This window comes from Arachis ipaensis, chromosome B7 (genome assembly GCF_059453495.1).
Source record: "Arachis ipaensis isolate K30076 ecotype BB chromosome B7, ASM5945349v1, whole genome shotgun sequence".
Taxonomy (NCBI): Eukaryota; Viridiplantae; Streptophyta; class Magnoliopsida; order Fabales; family Fabaceae; genus Arachis; species Arachis ipaensis.
The window spans coordinates 105,641,858-105,666,552 of NC_142442.1; the positions used below are offsets into that span (position 1 = coordinate 105,641,858).

The window sequence follows — 24,695 nt, forward strand, 5'->3', positions numbered from 1 at the left end:
GTGTATTGCGGCCACTTGCTGTGTTTCTAATTTCCTGGTGAGCTCTGCTAGTTGCTTGGCAAACACCTTGTTTTGGGCTAGAATTGTATCAACATGGTTCAGCTCCATGACTCCCTTAGTGTTGTGTCTCTCTGATGCATAGTAGTACTCATTCTCAGCCACTGTCTCAATCACTTCAATGGCTTCTTCCACAGTCTTTTTCCTGTTCAATGAACCTCCTGATGAATGGTCTACAGCCTTCCTTGATTCATAAGACAGTCCATCATAGAAAATATGCAATTGCACCCAGTCATGGAACATGTCTGGTGGGCATTTTCTTGTCAAATCCTTGAATCTCTCCCATGCCTCGTAGAGAGTTTCACCATCTTGTTGTCTAAAAGTCTGAACCTCAGATCGAAGCCTATTGACCTTTTGTGGGGGGTAGAAACGTGCCAGAAACTTGCTTTCCACCTCGTCCCATATTGTTAGGCTCCCCCTTGGGAATGATTCCAGCCACTTCGCTACCTTGTCCCTAAGTGAAAATGGGAACAAAAGCAGTTTATAGGCATCTTCCTGGACTCCATTGGACTTCACAGTGTCGCAAATTCTCAGGAATTTTGTGAGATGTTGGTTTGGGTCTTCATTAGCACTTCCACCAAATGAACAATGATTCTCCACAAGTGATATTAGCTGTGGTTTGAGCTCAAAATTGTTGGCCTGAATGGGTGGTTTCTGAATGCTGCTACCACAATTCCCAGAGGTTGGGTTTATGTATGAACTAAGAACCCTCCTCTCAGGAATGGCATTGTTTCCATCAGCTCTCTCATGGTGGTGAACTTCTCTATCCATGTTGAGATCTAAAGCCTCCTCAAAATTGTCCTCAGATTCTCCTTCAGATTCCTCTTCTCCCAGTACTCTCTTCCCTCTTGCTTCCCTTCTAAGTCTATGAAGGGTCCTCTCTGGTTCGGTATATGGAGGAGTTGATGTCTCTCCTCTCCTACCTGTCATACAAGAACACAGCACAGGTGACAAACAAGTGAAATACTCTTGGTTAATGGAAGAGTATGGTTAGAGCAGTTGAGGAATTAATTCAAACAGTTAGTGAGTCAGTGAGTTAGTTGCTTGAATTTAAAGGCATAAAGAAAGAAAGCATGTAACAGAGTGCAGAAATTAAAATTCAACAAGTAACTTGTACTGAATTAATCAAAACAAAAAAAAATGCTCAATCTAGTTAACTTCCAATTTGAGAATTGTCAATCGAAAACCAATCCCCGGCAACGGCGCCATAAACTTGATGCGCATAAACTTGTTATGCTACGATTTAGGAAATTGCACGATCGGCAAAATTCCTTCCGGCAAGTGCACCGGTTATCGTCAAGTAAAAACTCACAATAGAGTGAGGTCGAATCCCACAAGGATTGGTTGAGTGAGCAATTCGGATTAGAAGTGTGTTCTAGTTGAGCGGAATCAAGATTTAGATGAAAATTGCGGAATGTAAAATTGGCGGGAAACGTAAATGACAAGAAATTGAAATGGCGGAATCTTAAATTGCATGAATTAAAGAGCAGAAGCTAAATTGCTGAAATTAAAAGGGAATGGGGGTGATTGCATGAATTGAGTTGCAGAATGTAAAGAGAAAATGGAAATCAGAAATGGGGAATTCATTGGGTTATAGGAGATATTGAGATCTCCGAATCAAAACATGTTTATCTCTTCCTCAACCAATGCGTTCATTGAATTTTGCTTGGCAATCTTATATGATTGGATCCCAATCCCTTGGCTCACCAATTCTCTCTAAAAACAAACAAATTCCCAATCCCTTGGTTTAAATGTTCATAAGAAGAGATGATGCTCGATCACTGATTTTACCACACAGTTTCATGAACCACAATTTGGTAGGATTACATGTCACAATATCCATCCAAACCCCAATCCAATTCACTGTGAGAAAGCTTCTCTAGCATGAATCCTCCATTCCTTTCCCAAGGTTCCGAAGGATTCCAATTATGGGTAGTTTCTTTCCCAAGACAACTACCCAATGGAATTAGATCGAGAAGCTTTCTAACAAAATTCAAGAGAAAAGATTGAAGAAGAAGATAAACTATTATTGATTCATTGAATTACAATAGAGCTCCCTAACCCAATGAAAGGGGGTTTAGTGAGTCATAGCTCTGAATTCAATTACAAAGATATGAAAACTAGCCAAAATGAAAAGGTCAAGTTCTTCCTAACTTAAATTCTATCCTATTTATACACTTTCTATATTGAGCTTCTGTTGTGTTTCTTGGGCTTTGAGGCCTCTCCCTGCTTTCCTTTTGCCTTGGGTTTATGATCCATAATCTTGCTGTTGATCCAAATTCTGTAACATTCATTGAGCCAACTTAGTGATAATCAAATAATGACACATGACTCAATAAATTGAAATTTCAGACTCATCAATCCTTCAGGCCCAATCCCATAAACCATGATATTCAATTGGGTTTCATACCAGAGTAAGTTTAAGTTAATGTTTGTGCTCAAATACTAACTTAAACCGCAATATTTTTGGCCCAGAAACCTTTTCCACGAGTGGCGTTTAAGTTGCAGTTTAAGCTTAAACTGTAGCTTAAACGCCAGACACTTCCAGTGATGCCTTTTGTGGAAGCACGTTTAAGCTTCAGTTTAAGGTTAAACTGAAGCTTAAACGTGGAAATGGAAGAAGGCAGCCCTGGAGGGTAACTTAGTCGAACACGTTTAAGCTTCAGTTTAAGGTTAAACTGAAGCTTAAACGTGGAGATAGAAAAGGCAGCCCTGGAGGTCGAACACGTTTAAGCTCCAGTTTAAGGTTAAACTGGAGCTTAAACGTGGAAGCTGAGAAAGGTAGCCCTGGAGGTGTCGAACACGTTTAAGCTCCAGTTTAAGGTTAAACTGGAGCTTAAACGTGGAAATGGAAAAAGCAACCCTGGAGGAGAAAACTTGGTCGAACACGTTTAAGCTCCAGTTTAAGGTTAAACTGGAGCTTAAACGTGGAAATGGCTCCCTGGTGCCTTTCCCATTTCTGGCGTTTAACCTCCAGTTTAAGGTTAAACTGGAGGTTAAACGTGGAAATGCTTCCTGAGTGGAATTCTCATTCTGGCGTTTAACCTCCAGTTTAAGGTTAAACTGGAGGTTAAACTTCAGTTTCAGCATTTCTTAGCCTTCATGATTCTGGCGTTTAAGCTCCAGTTTAGGCTTAAACTGGAACTTAAACTCCACATGTGATATTCAAGCTTCCTTTATTGATTTTGTTGCTTCCTTGCCTAGCCTCTTCTTCCCTGAAATCATCCAAACAATTGCATCAAAGTCTTGCAAAATTTCATGAGAAATCTTCCATTCATAGCATTCAAGTAATATAACTAAAACTCATGGAATTTGCATCAAAATCATACTGTTTGGATGGTTCATTGCTTTGTTATTCTTTTAACCATTCTTGGTTACTTTAAGCTCAAGAAAATGCATAAAACAACTAAAACTAACAAAAAAATGCTAGTGAAACTAGCCTAAGATGCCTTGGCATCAGAGTTGGATTTGCAGAAATTAAACAAGGAAAAGTAAATTGCAACAAACAGAGAAGTAAAGGATGTCTTGAATCGAATCGGATCTTAAAACAGAAATGTAAATGAGCATGAAAACGGTAAACAGGGAATGGGAAATGGGAAATCCGGATCTCAGGACCCAAGAGACTAGAAAACCAAGTCTAGATCTCAATGCCTTCCTAGATCCAACAAGAACAATTGCAAAGAAATTGTAAATTGCAAAGAAAGTAGATGAAGAAGCAATTAACCGAAACTGAAATTCAATTAAGCAGAGAATTAAACAAGATCCCAAGGTGAGATTGAAACAGAAGTTCTTCAATTCTCCATCCAAGATCCGAAGCAAGAAAATTAAAGAGTGCTGGGCAAGAACAAGGAAGAAGAGAGATCAATTCTCCTCCCCAATTCTCTTGAATTAAAACAACAATGCTAGAATGTAAAAGTGAATTCCCAAAAAACCAGAAAAGAAAGCTCTATATGAAAACTAAAAAGGGAAGCCCCCTTAAAAACTTAAATCCTATGCTATTTATACACTTTCTTCAAATGGTCTTCAAGCCTTCAATTGGGCCTTTGCTCTTGATGGAATTGGGTTGATAGAGGCCTTGGTTGATTGCTCTTGGAGTTTGGAGAAGAACCGAATTGAACCGGGTTTGGAATCATGAAAGCTTGAGTAAAAGTTTGAGTAAAAGTTTGAGGCTAAATTTTACTCCAACTTTTCACATCAGCCACCCTTCTTTGCTGATACTAACGTTGGGGCAAAAGTTAGGGGTCAAACTTTTGCTCCAACGTTGGCCTCCCCTTGCATACTCATGGCGCCAACGTTAGCCAAAAAGTTAGAGGCTAACGTTGGTGCAAACTTTTGCTCTCCAGGGTGTGTTTTTCATGCGCCAACGTTAGCCAAATAGTTAGGGGCTAACGTTGGCGCAAACTTTTGCTCTCCAGGGTGTTGATTTGTGATGCCAAAAGTTAGCCAAAAAGTTTGAGGCTAACTTTTGCTCCAGCTTTTTGCCCAAAAGTTAGCCAAAAAGTTTGAGGCTAACTTTTGCTCCAGCTTTTTGCCCAAAAGTTTGCACAAAAGTTTGAGGCTAACTTTTGGTCCAGCTTTTTGCTCCCTGGTTCATTTTCAATTAATCCAAAAGTTTGAGCTAAAGTTTGAGGAAAACTTTTGCTCAAACTTTTTGTCCTCTCTTCCTCCTAACCATTCCTCCTTGCTTCAACCTTTCTCCAAGCTTTCTTCACCTATCATTAATCAACCAAACACATCAAAGCTATGCTCAAAACCATGAGATATTCATTCTTTCATAATATGTGACAATTATAGCATAAAACCTCATGAAATAGCATGAATTCATACATGGTTGATTAAATTAAAGGAAGCATGAAAATCTACCCAATTGGCTTGTTTATGCCTCAAGAAAGTGCATAATTCTATTGAAATCAAAAGAAAAAGGCTAGTGAAACTAGGCTAAGATGACTTGTCATCACTATCCCTGGCAACGGTGCCATTTTGATGCGCGAGTTTTGTTGTGTCGGTATAGAAATTCCTCAAATGAATGAATTCTCGTTGCAAGTATAGTTCTACACCAGCAAACAATCCTCCCAATCAAAAATTTGGTTGTCACAAATAACAAATCCCAAATAAGAATTAACCGAAGTATTTAAACTCCGGGTCATCGCACAAGGATTGCAATGAAATGGTCAATTATTGGCTATGAAGGGGCAAGGAGGTTTTGGTTTATAAGAGGAACAAGAAAAGGTAAATCAAGAAAGTGATTAGAGGAAGCAAGATAAAGAACTCCTGGCTAGGACTTAGGTAATTGAGATCACCATCCTTGTCAACAAACCAAACATTGATAATTATAAGGAACTAAGCTCATTAGGTCTACTCACTAAAGCCTTAAGTACACAATGTCTACTCCTAGGCTTGGAGTATATCAAATGGCTTGATCAACATCAATCCATAAGTCCCAACCTAGCTACTAATTAACTTAGTAGTAGGCTAGAGTCAATGGTTATCAAATTAATCCCCAAGGGTTCTAGAATTACCAATTCAATGAAGACCATGGACTCAAGATCACTCAATCCCTTTAGCCTAGGCCAAGGGTCAAGAGGACTACTCAAAAACTAGTGAAAGCATTCTATCAAACACCTTATGTGCAATAAAAGTAAACATCACAAAATGCTAAAATTAAGGAAACCATAACTAACATAAGCAAGAACTCAACAATATCTATGAAGATAAACATAAAAGAGACATGGAAACATCAATTTACATTAAAAGGAAATTAGATCCAACAATGTTCATTGGTGCACAAAATTGTGATCCCTGGTAATGGTTCCAAAAAACATGGTGCTCTAATCTTAATTCATAATTTGTCACAACTTCGATACAACTAACCAGCAAGTGCACTGGGTCGTCCAAGTAATAAACCTTACGTGAGTAAGGGTCGATCCCACGGAGATTGTTGGTATGAAGCAAGCTATGGTCACCTTGTAAATCTCAGTCAGGCGGATATAAAATAGTTATGGAGTTTTCAAAAATAGAGAAGAAAACAAGGATAGAAATACTTATGTAGATCATTGGTGAGAATTTCAGATAAGCGTGTAGAGATGCTTTCGTTCCTCTGAACCTCTGCTTTCCTGCTGTCTTCATCCAATCAGTCTTACTCCTTTCTATGGCTGGCTTTTATGTAAGAACATCACCGTTGTCAATGGCTACTTTTGATCCTCTCTGGAAAATGGTCCGATGCGCTGTCACTGCATGGCTAATCGTCTGGAGGCATCACCCTTGCCAATGGCTGCATCCTATCCTCTTGTGAAAATGGTCCAAATGCTCTGTCACAGCATGGCTAAACATCTGAGGTTCTCGATCATACTGGAATAGGATTCACCCTCCTTTTGCGTCTGTCACTACGCCCAGCACTCGCGAGTCTGAAGCTTGTCACAGTCATTCAATCTCAGAGTCCTACTCGGAATACCACAGACAAGGTTTAGACTTTCCGGACTCTCATGAATGCCGCCATCAATCTAGCTTATACCACGAAGATTCTGATTAGGAGAACTAAGAGATACTCATCCAATCTAAGGTAGAACGGAAGTGGTTGTCAGGCACGCGTTCATAGGGAATGATGATGATTGTCACGTTCATCACATTCAGGTTGAAGTGCGAATGAATATCTTAGAAGCGGAATAAGTTGAATTGAATAGAAAAACAGTAGTACTTTGCATTAATCTTTGAGGAACAGCAGAGCTCCACACCTTAATCTATGGAGTGTAGAAACTCTACCATTGAAAATACATAAGTGAAAGGTCAAGGCATGGCCGAATGGCCAGCCCCTCTGATCTAAGAACCAGGCGTCCAAAGATGTCTAATACAATAGTGAAAAGTCCTATTTATAATAAACTAGCTACTAGGGTTTACAGAAGTAAGTAATTGATGCATAAATCCACTTCCGGGGCCCACTTGGTGTGTGCTTGGGCTGAGCTTGAAGTCAACACGTGGAGAGGTCATTCTTGGAGTTGAACGCCAGCTTTTGTGCCAGTTTGGGCGTTGAACTCCACTTTGCAACTTGTTTCTGGCGCTGGACGCCAGAATTTGGCAGAGAGCTGGCGTTGAACGCCAGTTTGCGTCATCTAAACTTGGGCAAAGTATGGACTATTATATATTGATGGAAAGCCCTGAATGTCGACTTTCCAACGCAATTAGAAGAGCGCCATTTTGATTTTTGTAGCTCCAGAAACTCCATTTTGAGTGCAGGGAGGTCAGAATCCAACAGCATCAGCAGTCCTTCTTGAACCTCTGAATCTGATTTTTGCTCAAGTCCGTCAATTTCAGCCAGAAAATACCTGAAATCATAGAAAAACACACAAACTCATAGTAAAGTCCAGAAATGTGAATTTAACATAAAAACTAATGAAAACATCCCTAAAAGTAACTAGATTCTACCCAAAACATACTAAAAACAATGCCAAAAAGCGTATAAATTATCCGCTCATCACAACACCAAACTTAAATTGTTGCTTGTCCCCAAGCAACTGAAAATCAAATAGGATAAAAAGAAGAGAATATACTATAAATTCCAAACTATCAATGAAACATAGCTCCAATTAAATGAGCGGGACTTGTAGCTTTTTACCTCTTGAATAGTTTTGGCATCTCACTTTATCCATTGAGGTTCAGAATGATTGGCATCTATAGGAACTCAGAGTTCAGATAGTGTTATTGATTCTCCTAGTTCAGTATGATGATTCTTGAACACAGCTATTTTATGAGTCTTGGCCGTGGCCCTAAGCACTTTGTTTTCCAGTATTACCACCGGATACATAAATGCCACAGACACATAATTGGGTGAACCTTTTCAGATTGTGACTCAGCTTTGCTAAAGTCCCCAATTAGAGGTGTCCAGGGTTCTTAAGCACACTCTTTTTTTGCTTTGGACCTTGACTTTAACCGCTCAGTCTCAAGTTTTCACTTGACACCTACACGCCACAAGCACATGGTTAGGGACAGCTTGGTTTATCCGCTTAGACCAGGATTTTATTCCTTTAGGCCCTCCTATCCACTGATGCTCAAAGCCTTGGGATCCTTTTTATTTGCCCTTGCCTTTTGGTTTTAAGGGTTATTGGCTTTTTGCTCTTGCGTCTTGGTTTTAAGAGCTTTTGGATTTTTCTGCTTGCTTTTTCTTTTTCTTTCTATTTTTTTCGCCTATTTTTTTTCTATAAGCTTTGTTCTTTGCTGCTTTTTCTTGCTTCAAGAATCATTTTCATGATTTTTTAGATTATCAAATAACATGTCTCCTTATCATCATTCTTTCAAGAGCCAACATATTTAACATTCATGAACAACAACTTCAAAGGCATATGCACTGTTCAAGCATTCATTCAAAAAACAAGAAGCATTGTCACCACATCAATATAATTAAACTAAGTTCAAGGATAAATTCAAAACTCATGTACTTCTTGTTCTTTTGAATTAAAACAGTTTTTATTTAAGAGAGGTGATGGATTCATAGGACATTCATAACTTTAAGACATAGTTACTAACTACTAATGATCATGTAATAAGACACAAACATAGATAAGCACTTAACATAGAGAAAATGAAAAACAGAGAATTTAAGAACAAGGAATGAGTCCACCTTAGTGATGGTGGCATTTCCTTCTTGAGGAACTAATGATGTCCTTGAGCTCTTCTATGTCTCTTCCTTGTCTTTGTTGCTCCTCCCTCATTGCTTTTTGATCTTCTCTTATTTCATGAAGGATGATGGAGTGCTCTTGATGTTCCACCCTTAGTTGTCCCATGTTGGAACTTAATTCTCCTAGGGAGGTGTTGATTTGCTCCCAATAGTTTTGTGGAGGAAAATGCATTTGAGACATCTCTGGGATCTCATGGTGATGAGCTTCCTGCGCCTCTTGAGCTCCATGAATGGGCTCTCTTGCTTGCTCCATCTTTTTCTTAGTGATGGGCTTCTCTTCCTCAATGTGAATGTCTCCTTCTATGAAAGCTCCAGCTAAGTAACATAGATGGCAAATAAGATGAGGAAAAGCTAGCCTTGCCCCAGGGGAAGGCTTTTTGGCTATTTTGTAGAGTTCAAGGGACATGACTTCATGAACTTCTACTTCCTCTCCAATCATGATGCTATGGATCATGATGGCCCGATCCATAGTAACTTCAGATCGGTTGCTAGTGGGGATGATGGAGCGTTGGATGAACTCCAACCATCCTCTAGCCACAGGCTTGAGGTCCAGTCTTCTTAGTTGAACTCCTTCCACACATATGTCCATGAGGACTTGGTCCAACCTTTGATTAAAGTTGACCCTTCTAGTGTAGGGGCGCTCATCTCCTTGCATCATAGGCAAGTTAAACGCCAACCTCACATTCTCCGGACTAAAATCTAAGTATTTCCCCCGAACCATTGTAACATAATTCTTTGGATTCAGGTTCTTACTTTGATCATGGTTCCTAGTGATCCATGCATTGGCATAGAACTCTTGAACCATTAGGATGCCGACTTGTTGGATGGGGTTTGTTAGAACTTCCCAACCTCTTCTTTGGATTTCATGTCGGATCTCCGGATACTCATTTCTCTTGAGTTTGAAAGGGACCTCGGGGATCACCTTCTTCTTGGCCACAACATCATAGAAGTGGTCTTGATGGGCTTTGGAGATGAATTTTTCCATCTCCCATGACTCGGAGGTGGAAGCTTTTGTCTTCCCTTTCCCTTTTCTAGAGGATTCTCTGGTCTTGGGTGCCATCAATGGTAATGGAAAAACAAAAAGCTTATGCTTTTACCACACCAAACTTAGAATTTTACTCGTCCTCGAGCAAGAAAAGAAAGAATAGATGAAGAAGAAGAAGAAAATATGGAGAGGAGGGGGGAGGTGTGTTTCGGCCAAGAAGAGAAAGGAAGGTTGTGTTGTGAGAAAATGAGGAAGAATGGAGGGTTATATATAGGGAAGTGAGGGGGTAGGTTCGGCCATTTAGGGTGGGTTTGGGTGGGAAATTGATTTTGAATTTTGAAGGTAGGTGGTGTTTTTGAGGTAGGTTTATGAGGAAGAGTGGATGGATGTGAGTGGTGAAGTGGTGATAGGGAAGAGAGATTGAGGTGATTGGTGAAGGGTTTTAGGGAAGAGTGTTTATGGGATTGTGTGAAAGAGGGGTGAGAATAAGTAAGTAGAGGTAGGTGGGGATCCTGTGGGGTCCACGGATACTGAGGTGATCCTGTGGGGTCCACAGATCCTAAGGTGTTCAAGGATTTATAACCTTGCACCAAATTAGGCATTCAAAATGCTCTTGCACACAACTCTGGGCGTTCAGCGCCAGATTGGTGCTTGTTCTGGGCGTTGAACGCCCATTTGTAGCCTATTTCTGGCGTTGAACGCCAGAACCATGCTTTTTCTGGGCGTTCAGTGCCAGCTCTTCTCCAGGGTGCATTTCTTGCGTTCAAACGCCCAGATGCTGCCCATTTCTGGCGTTCAGCGCCAGAACCATGCTCTGTTCTGGCGTTGAACGCCCAAAACATGCTTCTTACTGGCATTTAAACGCCAGTAAGGTCTTCCTCCAGGGTGTGATTTTTCTTCTACTGTTTTTGATTCCGTTTTCAATTTTTTGATTTATTTTGTGACTCCACATGATCATGTACCTATAAAGACATATAACTAATAAAAATATAATTAAATAAAAATTGGGTTGCCTCCCAACAAGTGCTTCTTTAATGTCAATAGCTTGACAGTGGGCTCTCATGGAGCCTCACAGATGTGCAGAGCTTTGTTGAGACCTCCCAACACCAAACTTAGAGTTTGGATATGGGGGTTTGACACCAAACTTAGAGTTTGGTTGTGGCCTCCCAACACCAAACTTAGAGTTTGACTGTGGGGGCTTTGGTTGACTCTGCTTTGAGAAAAGCTTTTTATGCTTCCTCTCCATAGATGCAGAGAGAGATCCTTGAGTTGTAAACACAAGGTTGTCCTCATTTATTTGAAGGATCAATTCTCCTCTGTCCACATCAATCACAGCTCTTGCTGTGGCTAGGAAGGGTCTTCCAAGGATGATGAATTCATCCTCATACTTCCCAGTATCTAGGACTATGAAATCAGTAGGGATGTAAAGGCCTTCAACCTTTACTAACACGTCCTCTACTTATCCATAAGCCTGTTTTCTTGAATTGTCTGCCATCTCTAATGAGATTTTAGCAGCTTGTACCCCATAGATTCCCAGTTTCTCTATTACAGAGAGGGGCATGAGGTTTATTCCTGAACCAAGGTCACACAGAGCCTTAAAGATCATGGTGCCTATGGTACAAGGTATTAAGAACTTTCCAGGATCCTGTTTCTTCTGAGGCAATGTTAGTTGATCCAGATCACCTAGTTCATTGGTGAACAAGGGAGGTTCATCTTCCCAAGTTTCAATGCCAAATAATTTGGCATTCAGCTTCATGATTGCACCAAGAAACTTGGCAGTTTGCTCTTCAGTAACATCCTCATTCTCTTCAGAAGAGGAATACTCATCAGAGCTCATGAATGGCATAAGGAGGTTCAATGGAATCTCTATGGTCTCTAGATGAGTCTCAGATTCCTTTGGTTCCTCAGAGGGAAACTCCTTATTGATCACTGGACGTCCCAGGAGGTCTTCCTCACTGGGATTCACGTCCTCTCCTTCCTTTACAGGTTCAGCCATGGTGATCAATTCAATGGCCTTGCACTCTCCTTTTGGATTTTCTTCTGTATTGCTTGGGAGAGTACTAGGAGGAATTTCAGTGATCCTTTTACTCAGTTGGCCCACTTGTGCTTCCAAATTTCTAATGGAAGACCTTGTTTCATTCATGAAACTTACAGTGGCCTTGGACAGATAAGAGACTAAGTTTGCTAAATTAGAGGTATTTTGTCTAGAGTTCTCTGTCTGTTGCTGAGTGGATGATGGAAAAGGTTTACTACTGTTAAACCTGTATCTTCCACCATTATTAAAGCCTTGTTGAGGCTTTTGTTGATCCTTCCATGAGAGATTTGGATGATTTCTCCATGATGGATTATAGGTGTTTCCATAAGGTTCACCTAAGTAATTCACCTCTGCTATTGCAAGGTTCTCAGGATCATAAGCTTCTTCTTCAGAAGATGCCTCTTGAGTACTGTTGGATGCAGCTTGCATTCCATTCAGACTCTGAGAAATCATATTGACTTATTGAGTCAATATTTTGTTTTGAGCCAATATGGCATTCAGAGTATCAATTTCAAGAACTCCCTTCTTCATAGGCGTCCCATTATTCACAGGATTCCTCTCAGAAGTGTACATGAACTGGTTATTAGCAACCATGTCAATGAGTTCTTGAGCTTTTGCAGGCGTTTTCTTTAGGTGAATGGATCCACCTGCAGAAATATCCAATGACATCTTTGATAGCTCAGATAAACCATCATAGAATATATCCAGGATGGTCCATTCTGAAAGCATGTCAGAAGGACACTTTTTGGTCAGCTGCTTGTATCTTTCCCAAGCTTCATAGAGGGATTCACCTTCTTTCTGTCTAAAGGTTTGAACATCCACTCTAAGCTTGCTCAGCTTTTGAGGAGGAAAGAACTTGGCTAAGAAAGCCGTGACCAGCTTATCCCAAGAGTTCAGGCTGTCTCTGGGTTGAGAATCCAACCACACTCTAGCTCTGTCTCTTACAGCAAACGGGAAAAGCATGAGCCTGTAGACTTCAGAATCTACTCCATTAGTCTTAATAGTATCACATATCTACAAGAATTCAGTTAAGAACTGAAAAGGATCTTCAGATGGAAGTCCATGAAACTTGCAGTTCTGCTGCATCAGAGAAACTAGCTGAGGTTTCAGCTCAAAATTGTTTGCTCCAATGGCAGGAATGGAGATGCTTCTTCCATGTAAATTGGAATTAGGTGCAGTAAAGTCACCAAGCATCCTCCTTGCATTATTATTATTTTCGGCTGCCATCTCCTCTTCCTGTTCGAAAATTTCTGACAGGTGCTTGCTGGATTGTTGTAATTTAGCTTCTCTTAGTTTCCTCTTCAGAGTCCTTTCAGGTTCTGGATCAGCCTCAACAAGAATGCCTTTTCCTTGTTCCTGCTCATAAGAAAGAGAAGAGAACAAGAAAAGAAGAGGAATCCTCTATGTCACAGTAAAGAGGTTCCTTATTGTTAGTAGAAGAAGAAAAGGAATAGGGGTGAAGAAGAATGAAGAATCCAAACACAAGGGTAAGGATAGGAGCAGTGATGTGAGATGAAGAGAAGTGTTAGTAGATGAATAAATAATTAGAAGGAGATGAGGGAGATGGAGAATTTTCGAAAATAATTTTTGAAAAAGAGTTAGTGATTTTCGAAAATAGTTTTTGAAAAAGGTTAGTAATTTTCGAAAATTAAAATCAAAAATTAAAATAATTAGTTAATTAAAAAGAAATTTTGAAAAAGGGGGAAGATATTTTCGAAAATTAGAGAGAGAGAGTTAGTTAGGTAGTTTTGAAAAAGATAAGAAACAAACAAAAAGTTAGTTAGTTAGTTGAAACAAATTTTGAAAAGATAAGGAGTTAGGAAGTTAGAAAAGATATTTTGAAATCAAGTTTTTGAAAAAGATATGATAAGAAGATATTTTTGAAAAGATATGATTGAAATTAGTTTTGAAAAAGGTTTGATTTTTAAAATCACAATTAATGACTTGATTCACAAGAAATCATGAGATATGATTCTAGAACTTAAAGTTTGAATCTTTCTTAACAAGCAAGTAACAAACTTGAAATTTTTGAATCAAAACATTAATTAATGATGTTATTTTCGAAAATTATGTGATAAAATTAAGAAAAAGATTTTTGAAAAATATTTTTAAAATTTTCGAAAATAACTGAGAAAAATGAAAAAGATTTGATTTTTGAAAAAGATTTTGAAAAAGATAAGATTTTTAAATTGAAAATTTGATTTGACTCATAAAAACAACTAGATTTTTAAAAATTTTTTGAAATTGAAAGAGGAGAAAGAGGAGAAGATATTTTTTGATTTTTTTGAATTTTTATTGATGAGAGAGAAAAACACTAGAAATGCTCAATGCATGGAAATTTTGGATCAAAACAATGAATACATGCAAGAATGCTATGAATGTCAAGATGAACACCAAGAACACTTTGAATGTCAAGATGAACATCAAAAACTTATTTTTGAAAATTTTTTCAAGAAAAGAAAATATGCAAGACACCAAACTTAGAAATCTTTCATGTTCAGACACTATGAATGCAAAAATGCACATGAAAAACCAGAAAAGACACAAAACAAGAAAACATCAAGATCAAACAAGAAGACTTACCAAGAACAACTTGAAGATCATGAAGAACATGCAATTGACACCAAACTTTCAACTTGACTCAAGACTTAAACATGAAATATTTTTGATTTTTATGATTTTATGATTTTTTTTGTATTTTCTTTTAATTTTTTTCGAAAATCATTTTGAAAAACAAAAATAAGGATTCCAAAATTTTTAATATGAATTCTACAAATCTTCAATTCTTAGTCTAAAGCTCCAATCAAAGGGTTAGGCATGGCTTAATAGCCAGCCAAGCTTTAGCATGTAACATCAGAGAATATACTGCTCATTACTTATCAAGGTAAATTGCTTCTATGCTGATGGTTTGGAAGCCTCAGTCCAAAAGAATTTAGACATGGCTTTACAGCCAGTCAGGCTTCATATGCTTCATGAAACACTAGAATTCATTCTTAAAAATTCTGAAGAAAAATATATTTTTGAAAATATTTTTATTTTAAAAATTTTTTTCGAAAACAAAGGAGAAATTTTTGAAAGATTTTTGAAAAATTTTTGAAAACAAAACAAAAAGAAAATTACCTAATCTGAGCAACAAGATGAACCGTCAGTTGTCCAAACTCGAACAATCCCCGGCAACGGCGCCAAAAACTTGGTGCACGAAATTGTGATCCCTGGTAATGGCTCCAAAAAACTTGGTGCTCTAATCTTAATTCATAATTTGTCACAACTTTGATACAACTAACCAGCAAGTGCACTGGGTTGTCCAAGTAATAAACCTTACGTGAGTAAGGGTCGATCCCACGGAGATTGTTGGTATGAAGCAAGCTATGGTCACCTTGTAAATCTCAGTCAGGCGGATATAAAATAGTTATGGAGTTTTCGAAATAGAGAAGAAAACAAGGATAGAAATACTTATGTAGATCATTGGTAAGAATTTCAGATAAGCGTGTAGAGATGCTTTCGTTCCTCTGAACCTCTGCTTTCCTGCTGTCTTCATCCAATCAGTCTTACTCCTTTCTAGGGCTGGCTTTTATGTAAGAACTTCACCGTTGTCAACGGCTACTTTTGATCCTCTCCGGAAAATGGTCCGATGCGCTGTCACTGCATGGCTAATCGTCTGGAGGCATCACCCTTGCCAATGGCTGCATCCTATCCTCTTGTGAAAATGGTCCAAATGCTCTGTCACAGCACGGCTAATCATCTGAGGTTCTCGATCATACTGGAATAGGATTCACCCTCCTTTTGCGTCTGTCACTATGCCCAGCACTCGCGAGTCTGAAGCTCGTCACAGTCATTCAATCCCAGAGTCCTACTCGGAATACCACAGACAAGGTTTAGACTTCCCGGACTCTCATGAATGCCGCCATCAATCTAGCTTATACCACGAAGATTCTGATTAGGAGATCTAAGAGATACTCATCCAATCTAAGGTAGAACGGAAGTGGTTGTCAGGCACGCGTTCATAGGGAATGATGATGATTGTCACGTTCATCACATTCAGTTGAAGTGCGAATGAATATCTTAGAAGCAGAATAAGTTGAATTGAATAGAAAAACAGTAGTACTTTGCATTAATCTTTGAGGAACAGCAGAGCTCCACACCTTAATCTATGGAGTGTAGAAACTCTACCGTTGAAAATAAATAAGTGAAAGGTCTAGGCATGGCCGAATGGCCAGCCCCTCTGATCTAAGAACCAGGCGTCCAAAGATGTCTAATACAATAGTGAAAAGTCCTATTTATAATAAACTAGCTACTAGGGTTTACAGAAGTAAGTAATTGATGCATAAATCCACTTTCGGGGCCTACTTGGTGTGTGCTTGGGCTGAGCTTGAATTCTACACGTGGAGAGGTCATTCTTGGAGTTGAACGCCAGCTTTTGTGCCAGTTTGGGCGTTGAACTCCACTTTGCAACTTGTTTCTGGCGCTGGACGCCAGAATTGGGCAGAGAGCTGGCGTTGAACGCCAGTTTGCGTCGTCTAAACTTGGGCAAAGTATGGACTATTATATATTGCTGGAAATCCCTGGATGTCTACTTTCCAACGCAATTGGAAGCGCGCCATTTTAAGTTTTGTAGCTCCAGAAAATCTATTTTGAGTCCAGGGAGGTCAGAATCCAACAGCATCAGCAGTCCTTCTTGAACCTCTGAATTTGATTTTTGCTCAAGTCCCTCAATTTCCGCCAGAAAATACCTGAAATCACAGAAAAACACACAAACTCATAGTAAAGTCCAGAAATGTGAATTTAACATAAAAACTAATGAAAACATCCCTAAAAGTAACTAGATTCTACTAAAAACATACTAAAAATAATGCCAAAAAACGTATAAATTATCCGATCATCATTCATCAACAAACAAGAGAACAAAATGAGAATTTAACATTAAAACTAAGAGAATCAAGATGTAGAGATGAGAAATTATAAAAGAAAGAAGATAAAATCAAGTAATTAATTCAAGATCCAAGACAATTTAACCTAATCCTAACCTAATTCTAGAGAGAAGAGAGAGCTTCTCTCTCTAGAAAACTAACTAAAGGCTCATGTTGACTAACTAATTTCTCCCCCGTTGCTTGGACTTCAATTCTGCATGAAATACACTCAGAAACAAGTTGGATTTGGGCCTGGGCAGCTCAGAAATCGCCCCCAGCATTTTGCCTTTAAGTGGGTCACGTGTTAGTATCGGTGCGTACGCGCAATGTGCGCATGCGCGTCGATTGGCTGTTTCTTCATCCACGCGGACGCGGCAAGCATGCGTCTGCGTCTCTATGCGAAATCACTTATGCATGTGCACACCCTGTACGCGTGCGCGCCCATCGATGCATTCCCACATCTTGTTTTCTCATGCATTCTCCACTTTGTATGCTTTTCTCCTCATTTCTTCCATCCAATACTTGCCTTATGAACCTAAAATCACTCAACAAAGACATCAAGGTATCGAATAGAATTAAAGTGAGTTAAAATCATCAATTTAAGGGCCTAAAAAGCATGTTTTTACACTTAAGCACAATTCAAGGGAGAATTACAAAACCATGCTATTTCATTGAATAAATGTGGGAAAAGGTGATAAAATCCCCTAAATTAAGCACAAGATAAACCACGAAATCGGGGTTTATCAAGCTCTATTGCAATTTAATGGATTAATTTGTTTTCATTCTTCATCTTCAATTCTTCTTTTATTGTTTTTTTAGAAAAAATTTTCGTTCTTCATTTTAATGATTCAAATTCTATCGGAAAAGGAATGAATCTATATGATTTCTATGTGAACTACGGAAAAGGAATCATAGAATTATGCTTGAAGTTCTTTCTCACAATGGTTTTGAAATTGGGTTTAGGATTGATACGTGACATATAATCATCCCAAAACTTGATTCATGAAATTGTGTGGCTCTAAATCAGATACCACTCTTCATCTCTTCTCATGAACAATTAGATCAAGGAATTGACAATCGCTCAAGTTGAGAGAGATTGAATTGCTAAGAAATTGGAATTCAATCACTTATGATTTGCCAAGAGATCCATGATTGCATGATTGAAGTGGAGATGATAATTATTGATTGACGAGAGGACTTTTGCTAGTAAAGAATTTTATAAAAATAATCACGTTGTAGGTATAGCTTCTAAACAAACAAAGAATCCTTTCGTACAAAAACTTTGGTTGTCACAAGTAACAAACCCCTAATAAAATTGATAACCGAAGTATTTAAACCTCGGGTTGTCTCTCAAGGAATTGCAGGGAAGTATGATTTATTATTGGTTATGGAAAAGGGTGTATTTTTGGGGGTTTTTGAATTAAAGAACAAGTAAATTAAATGACAAGAAAAATAAATGAATAATTAAGAAAACTCTTGGCAAGGTATGAGAACTGGAAATCCCATCCTAGTTATCCTTATCAGGTGTGATGAGAATTATTTATTGCTCCTACTTAGTTAACCCTTACTAAATAAAGGAAATTCAAGTGGACTAATCAACTTGATTCCTCAAGTCCTAGTTAACTCCTATGGAAAGACTAGATTTAGAGGGATCCAAATCAATCAGTAATTTCCAATTTTCAATCAACAGTTGAGTTTGATAACTCAAGTGTCACCAATTATTCAACCAAAGCCAAAAGGGAGAAAATCTATTCGAATAAAAATGCTTTTTCATCAATTAAAGTTAAGAATATAAAAAGCTAAATTAAAATCATAAATCTGAAATACCTCAAATTATATTAAATAGAAAATCAAATTAAACATAGGAATTCATAAGCTAATTTGGGAAAGTAAACAACTAAAGTAATAGAATGATTAAAGTAGAAGAGAATATAAATTAATGGAACATTGAACCTGGAATGAAGAAAACGAAGAAATCCTAATCCTAAAACCTAAGAGAGAGGAGAGAACCTCTCTCTCTCGAAAGCTACATCTAAAATCTAAAATTGTTCGTAATGAATGAATATTGATTGAATGATTTGATTCCCTCATTCTCCAGCCTCTATTCTGTGTTTCTGGGCTTGAATTTGGGCCGAGAAAGGGCACAGAAATCGCTGGGGGCAAATTCAGCAGCTTTCTGCACGTGGCGTCTGTCACGCGTACGCGTGGGTCACGCGTGCGAGTCATTTGGAGATTTTCCTTGCCACGCGTATGCGGCAGTCACGCGTATGCGTCATTTATGCTCTGCGCCAGGCATGCGTCTGTGTCGTTCATGTGTGCGCATCGCTGCCATTTTCTTCAAAACTCCATTTTGTGTGTTCCTTCTATTTTTGCATGTTTCCTTTCTGTCCTCTAAGCCATTCCTACCCTATGAAGCCTGAAAATACTTAACACACATATCACAGCGTCGAATGGTAATAAAGGATAATTGAAATTAATATTTTTAAGGCATAGGAAACATGTTTTCACATATATCACAGAATATGGAAGGAATTGTAAAACCATGCAAATTATATGAATAAGTGAGTGAAGAATTGATAAAAACACTCAATTGAGCACAAGATGAATCATAAAATAGTGGTTTATCAACCTCCCCACACTTAAACAATAGCATGTCCTCATGCTAAATTCAAGAGAAACTAAAAGAGTGAAGGTAGAATGGTGAAATCTATGCAATGTAATCTATCTAAATGCAAGCTACCTAAATAAATCATGCAATTCTAATTATTATCCACTTAGATATATAAAACTTATATATAGTTAAATTGAGTTAAATTTTTCAACGAAACATATATGCACAGCCAAAGGCTAAATCATGTAAAAACACATTCACAATTGAGTTGAGTTGATCAAAAGAGTCCACAAACTTGCAAGATAAATAGTGATTAAACACAGATATACGGAGATGAGCTATTGAACCCTCACTGTATTTGTATATACACTCTAATCACTCAGTGTTTGGGGTTAATCACTCTACTCTTCTCTAGTCATGCTTTCTAAAACTTTGTTCTTCATCTAACCAATCAACAAATATTTAATGTACACATACAAACATCATGAGTTCTTTTCAAGGTTGTAATAGGGTTAAGGCAAAGGTGAGGGTATATATATATATATGGCTAAGTGAGCTATAAATTGAATCCTTGATTAGTCTAAGATCTCACCTAACTTATACATACTCTTATACTATTCTTTAAAATTATGCTTAACTTCCCAATTTTTCCAGTTTTGTATCACATACTCATGCATCAGATTATTTTTAATTTTATCTTATGTGCATTGATCTTTTTACTAAACTCATTATTGGGGTAATTTTGTCCCCTTATTTATTTATTTACTTAAAGGGATATTTTTTTAACATAAACATAAAATATCAATGCACATGGTATTTTAATTATTTGACTCTCACATGAGCATGCACCCAAATTCCGATTATTTTGTCAATTTAATCCTTTCCTACCAACCCATGTTCCCACAGTTCCCCACACTTAATTGATACACAATCTCTATCTTAAGCTAACCAAAGATCCAATTTGGGGTTTTTAATTTGTTTTTATGCTTCAGGCTAGTGATGTGGTTATAAAACAGAAAGGGATTAAAAAGGTTCAATGTGGCAAACAAAGGCGATTGAAAGGGTAGGCTGTTTGGGAATAAGTGAGCTTTTAAAAGAAACATGGCCTCAATCATATGCATGCATGTAAATACATTGAATATTAGACATATAGAATGGAACAAAGCAGAGATTGCAATTATAGAGAAGGAAACACACAGGAATAAAAACTATGGTTAGATAATGTAACCATGCAATTAAGCTCAAAAACTCACGGGTTGTGTGTTCTTTGACTCAAAAACCATATATCAGTTATATATGTCATGCAAGTAAGAGTAAAGAGTTCCAACTCTAATCAATGTGAATGTTTTAATGGCTTTTATAAAAATAAATATATTTCTTGAAAAATGTCGTCAGTCTACCAACATTTATCATTATATATCTATATATGCTAAGTGGATTGTTGTGATTATGAAAATCTAACGATTTCTAGTTTACTCCTTATGTTCAATTAGACCAAATTATCATATGCTAAAAGGATAAACTAAACTAAATAATTCATATTTTCTATATCACAACCAATAAGCTAGGAGTGCAAATTAAGCTATATATCTAAGATATATAAATACAGCCCAAGGTGAAAAATGTAATAAAGTAGAAATAGACAAAAAATACAGTAAAAGAAATTGTGCAAGTACTGGAAGGAAAATAAGATAAAATAAAATAAAAATAAAACAAAAATACAAAAAAGAAATAAAATAGGATAAAGAGTCTGAAAGTAGTTCAACAAAATAGCATTCGCCAGAGAGGGTGACCTCCCCACACGTATATAATAGCATCGTCCTCGATGCTCAATCAAGCTAGGTGTGAAGAAGCGTCATCTCCGGAAGGGTGTGTTGCTGGTGTCTCTGGATCTGCTGGCTGTATCTGTTGGTGGGGCTCCTCATGATGTGGCACAGCCTACTCAGCCTCTGCCCGTGCATCGTCCTCCTGTTCATCCTCCTCCACCTTAGATGGCTCTGATGGTGTGTCAGGCTCGGAGGGGATGTCAACGTGGCCCGACTGGATCATCAACTTCAAATACTCATAGCGTCGTGGTGCACGAAATTGTGATCTCAACGGCGCCAAAAACTTGGTACGCACGTTCATAATCTCAATTCCCTTTTCACAACTCCGCACAACTAACCAGCAAGTGCACTAGGTCATCCAAGTAATAAACCTTACGTGAGTAAGGGTCGATCCCATGGAGATTGTCGGCTTGAAGCAAGCTATGGTCATCCTTGTAAATCTCAGTCAGGCAAATTTAAATGGTTATGAGGTTTTGATCATTAAAATATGAATAAAATAAAATAAGATAGAAATACTTATGTAATTCATTGGTGAGAATTTCAGATAAGCGTATGGAGATGCTTATTGCTTCTAAACCTCTGCTTTCCTATTACTTTCATCCAATCAGGCGTACTCCTTTCTATGGCAAGCTTTATGTTGGGGGATCACCGTTGTCAATGGCTACCGTCCATCCTCTCAGTGAAAATGGTCCAAATGCGCTGTCACCGCACGGCTAATCATCTGTCAGTTCTTGATGATGTTGGAATAGGATCCATTGATCCTTTTGCGTCTGTCACTACGCCCAACACTCGCGAGTTTGAAGCTCGTCACAGTCATCCCTTCCCAGATCCTGCTCGGAATACCACAGACAAGGTTTAGACTTTTCGGATCTCAGGAATGCTGCCAATTGATTCTAGCTTATACCACAAAGATTCCAATCTTTCGGAATGGAGGCTAAGAGATACACACTCAAGCTATTGCGGATAGAACAGAAGTGGTTGTCAGACACGCGTTCATAGGTGAGAATAATGATGAGTGTCACGGATCATCATATTCATCAGGTTGAAGTGTGAGTGAATATCTTGGAATAAGAATAAGCTTGAATTGAGTAGAAAATAGTAGTACTTTGCATTAATTCATGAGGAACAGCAGAGCTCCACACCTTAATCTATAGGGTGTAGAAACTCCACTGTTGAAAATACATAAGTGATGAAGGTCCAGGCATGGCAGAATGGCCAGCCCCCTAAACGTAATCAAGAGATCAAAAGTGATACAAAGATAGTCTCAAAAATGATCAAAAGATTTGTAAATAAATCACTAAAAGTAGTTTTTATACTAAACTAGTAGCTAAGGTTATAGAAAATAAGTAACTAAGTGCAGATAGTGCAGAAACCCACTTTCGGGGCCCACTTGGTGTGTGTTTGGGCTGAGCATTGAAGCTTTCACGTGTAGAGACTCTTCTTGGAGTTAAACTCCAGGTTGCAGCTTGTTTGTGGCGTTTAACTCTGGTTTGTAACCTGTTTTTGGCGTTTAACTTCAGAATAGGGTAGGAAGTTGGTGTTTAAACGCCAGTTTGCATCGTCAAAACTCAGACAAAGTATGGACTATTATATATTGATGGAAAGCCCAGGATGTCTATTTTCCAACGCAATTAAGAGCGTGCCAATTGGGCTTCTGTAGCTCCAGCAAATCCACTTCGAGTGCAAAGAGGTCAGAATCCAACAGCATCTGCAGTCCTTTTTCAACCTCTGAATCAGATTTTTGCTCAGGTCCCTCAATTTCAGCCAGAAAATACCTGAAATCACAAAAAAACACACAAACTCATAGTAAAGTCCAGAAATGTAATTTTTATTTAAAAACTAATAAAAATATACTAAAAAGTAGCTAAATCATACTAAAAACTACCTAAAAACAATGCCAAAAAGCGTATAAATTATCCGCTCATCACAACACCAATCTTAAATTGTTGCTTGTCCCCAAGCAATTGAAAATCAAATATGATAAAAAGAAGAGAATTGATGAGCGGATAATTTATACGCTTTTTGGCATTATTTTTAGTATATTTTAGTTAGTTTTTATTATATTTTTATTAGTTTTTATTTAAAATTCACTTTTCTGGACTTTACTATGATTTTATGTGTTTTTCTATGATTTCAGGTATTTTCTGGCTAAAATTGAGGGACCTGAGCAAAAATCTGATTCAGAGGCTGAAAAAGGACTGCAGATGCTGTTGGATTCTGACCTCCCTGCACTCGAAATGGATTTTCTGGAGCTACAGAAGCCTAATTGGCGCGCTCTCAATTGCGTTGTAAAGTAGACATCCTGGGCTTTCCAGAAATATATAATAGTCCATACTTTGCCCTAGATTTGATGGCCCAAACCGGCGTTCCAAGTCAGCTTAAGAATTCTGGCGTTTAACGCCAGAACTAGCATAAAAGCTGGAGTTAAACGCCCAAACTGGCACAAAAGCTGGCGTTTAACTCCAAGAAAAGTCTCTACACATGAAAGCTTCAATGCTCAGCCCAAGCACACACCAAGTGGGCCCCGAAAGTGGATTTTTAAACTAAACACCCTAGCTTACTCATTTTTTGTAACCCTAGGTCACTAGTTTACTATAAAAACTACTTTTAGTGATTCATCTTGTACCTCATGACATTTTACATGTTTCATATTGTATTCTCTATGGCATGAGTCTCAAAACCCCATTGTTGGGGGGTGAGGAGCTCTGCTGTTCTTCATGAATTAATGCAATTACTACTGTTTTCCATTCTATCACGCTTGCTTCTATTCTAAGATATTCATTCGCACTTCAACCTGATGAATGTGATGATCCGTGACAATCATCATCATTCTCACCTATGAACGCGTGCCTGACAACCACCTTCGTTTTACATGCAATCAAGCTTGAATGTGTATCTCTTGGGTTTCTAATCTAAGATTGGAACCTTCGTGGTATAAGCTAGAATTATTGGCGGCCATTCCTGAGATCCGGAACGTCTAAACCTTGTCTGTGGTATTCTGAGTAGGATCTGGGAAGGGATGACTGTGACGAGCTTCAAACTCACGAGTGTTGGGCGTAGTGACAGACGCAAAAGGATCAATGGATCCTATTCCGACATGATTGAGAACCGACAGATGATTAGCCGTGTGGTGACAGCGCATTTGGAATATTTTCACTGAGAGGATGGGAAGTAGCCATTGACAACGGTGATGCCCAACATAAAGCTTGCCATGGAAGGAGCCTTGCGTGCATGAAGAAGAAGATAGTAGGAAAGCAGAGATTCAGAAGACAAAGCATCTCCGAAGCCTCAACCTGTTCTTCATTACTGCATAACAAGTATTTATTTCATGTTCTTTTACTTTTTACAATTAAATCTAAGAATTATTGATATCCTGACTAAGAGTTACAAGATAACCATAGCTTGCTTCAAGCCGACAATCTCCGTGGGATCGACCCTTACTCACGTAAGGTATTACTTGGACGACCCAGTGCACTTGCTGGTTAGTTGTGCGGAGTTGCAAAAGTGTGATTGTAATTTCGTGCACCAAGAATATACTATAAATTCCAAAATATCAATGACACTTAGCTCCAATTAGATGAGCGGGACTAGTAGCTTTTTGCCTCT

General features: G+C 38.3%; 2 non-coding genes across 2 annotated transcripts; both read left to right on the forward strand.

The window, feature by feature from the left end:
- The first annotated feature begins 298 nt into the window (after positions 1 to 298).
- On the forward strand, positions 299 to 402 carry LOC148553617 (small nucleolar RNA R71). The gene has a single exon (XR_015892505.1). It is a non-coding gene; the product is annotated as a small nucleolar RNA R71 (small nucleolar RNA).
- A 12,066-nt stretch (positions 403 to 12,468) lies between these two features.
- LOC148553618 (small nucleolar RNA R71) lies at positions 12,469 to 12,576 on the forward strand. The gene has a single exon (XR_015893435.1). It is a non-coding gene; the product is annotated as a small nucleolar RNA R71 (small nucleolar RNA).
- The last annotated feature ends 12,119 nt before the right edge of the window (positions 12,577 to 24,695 follow it).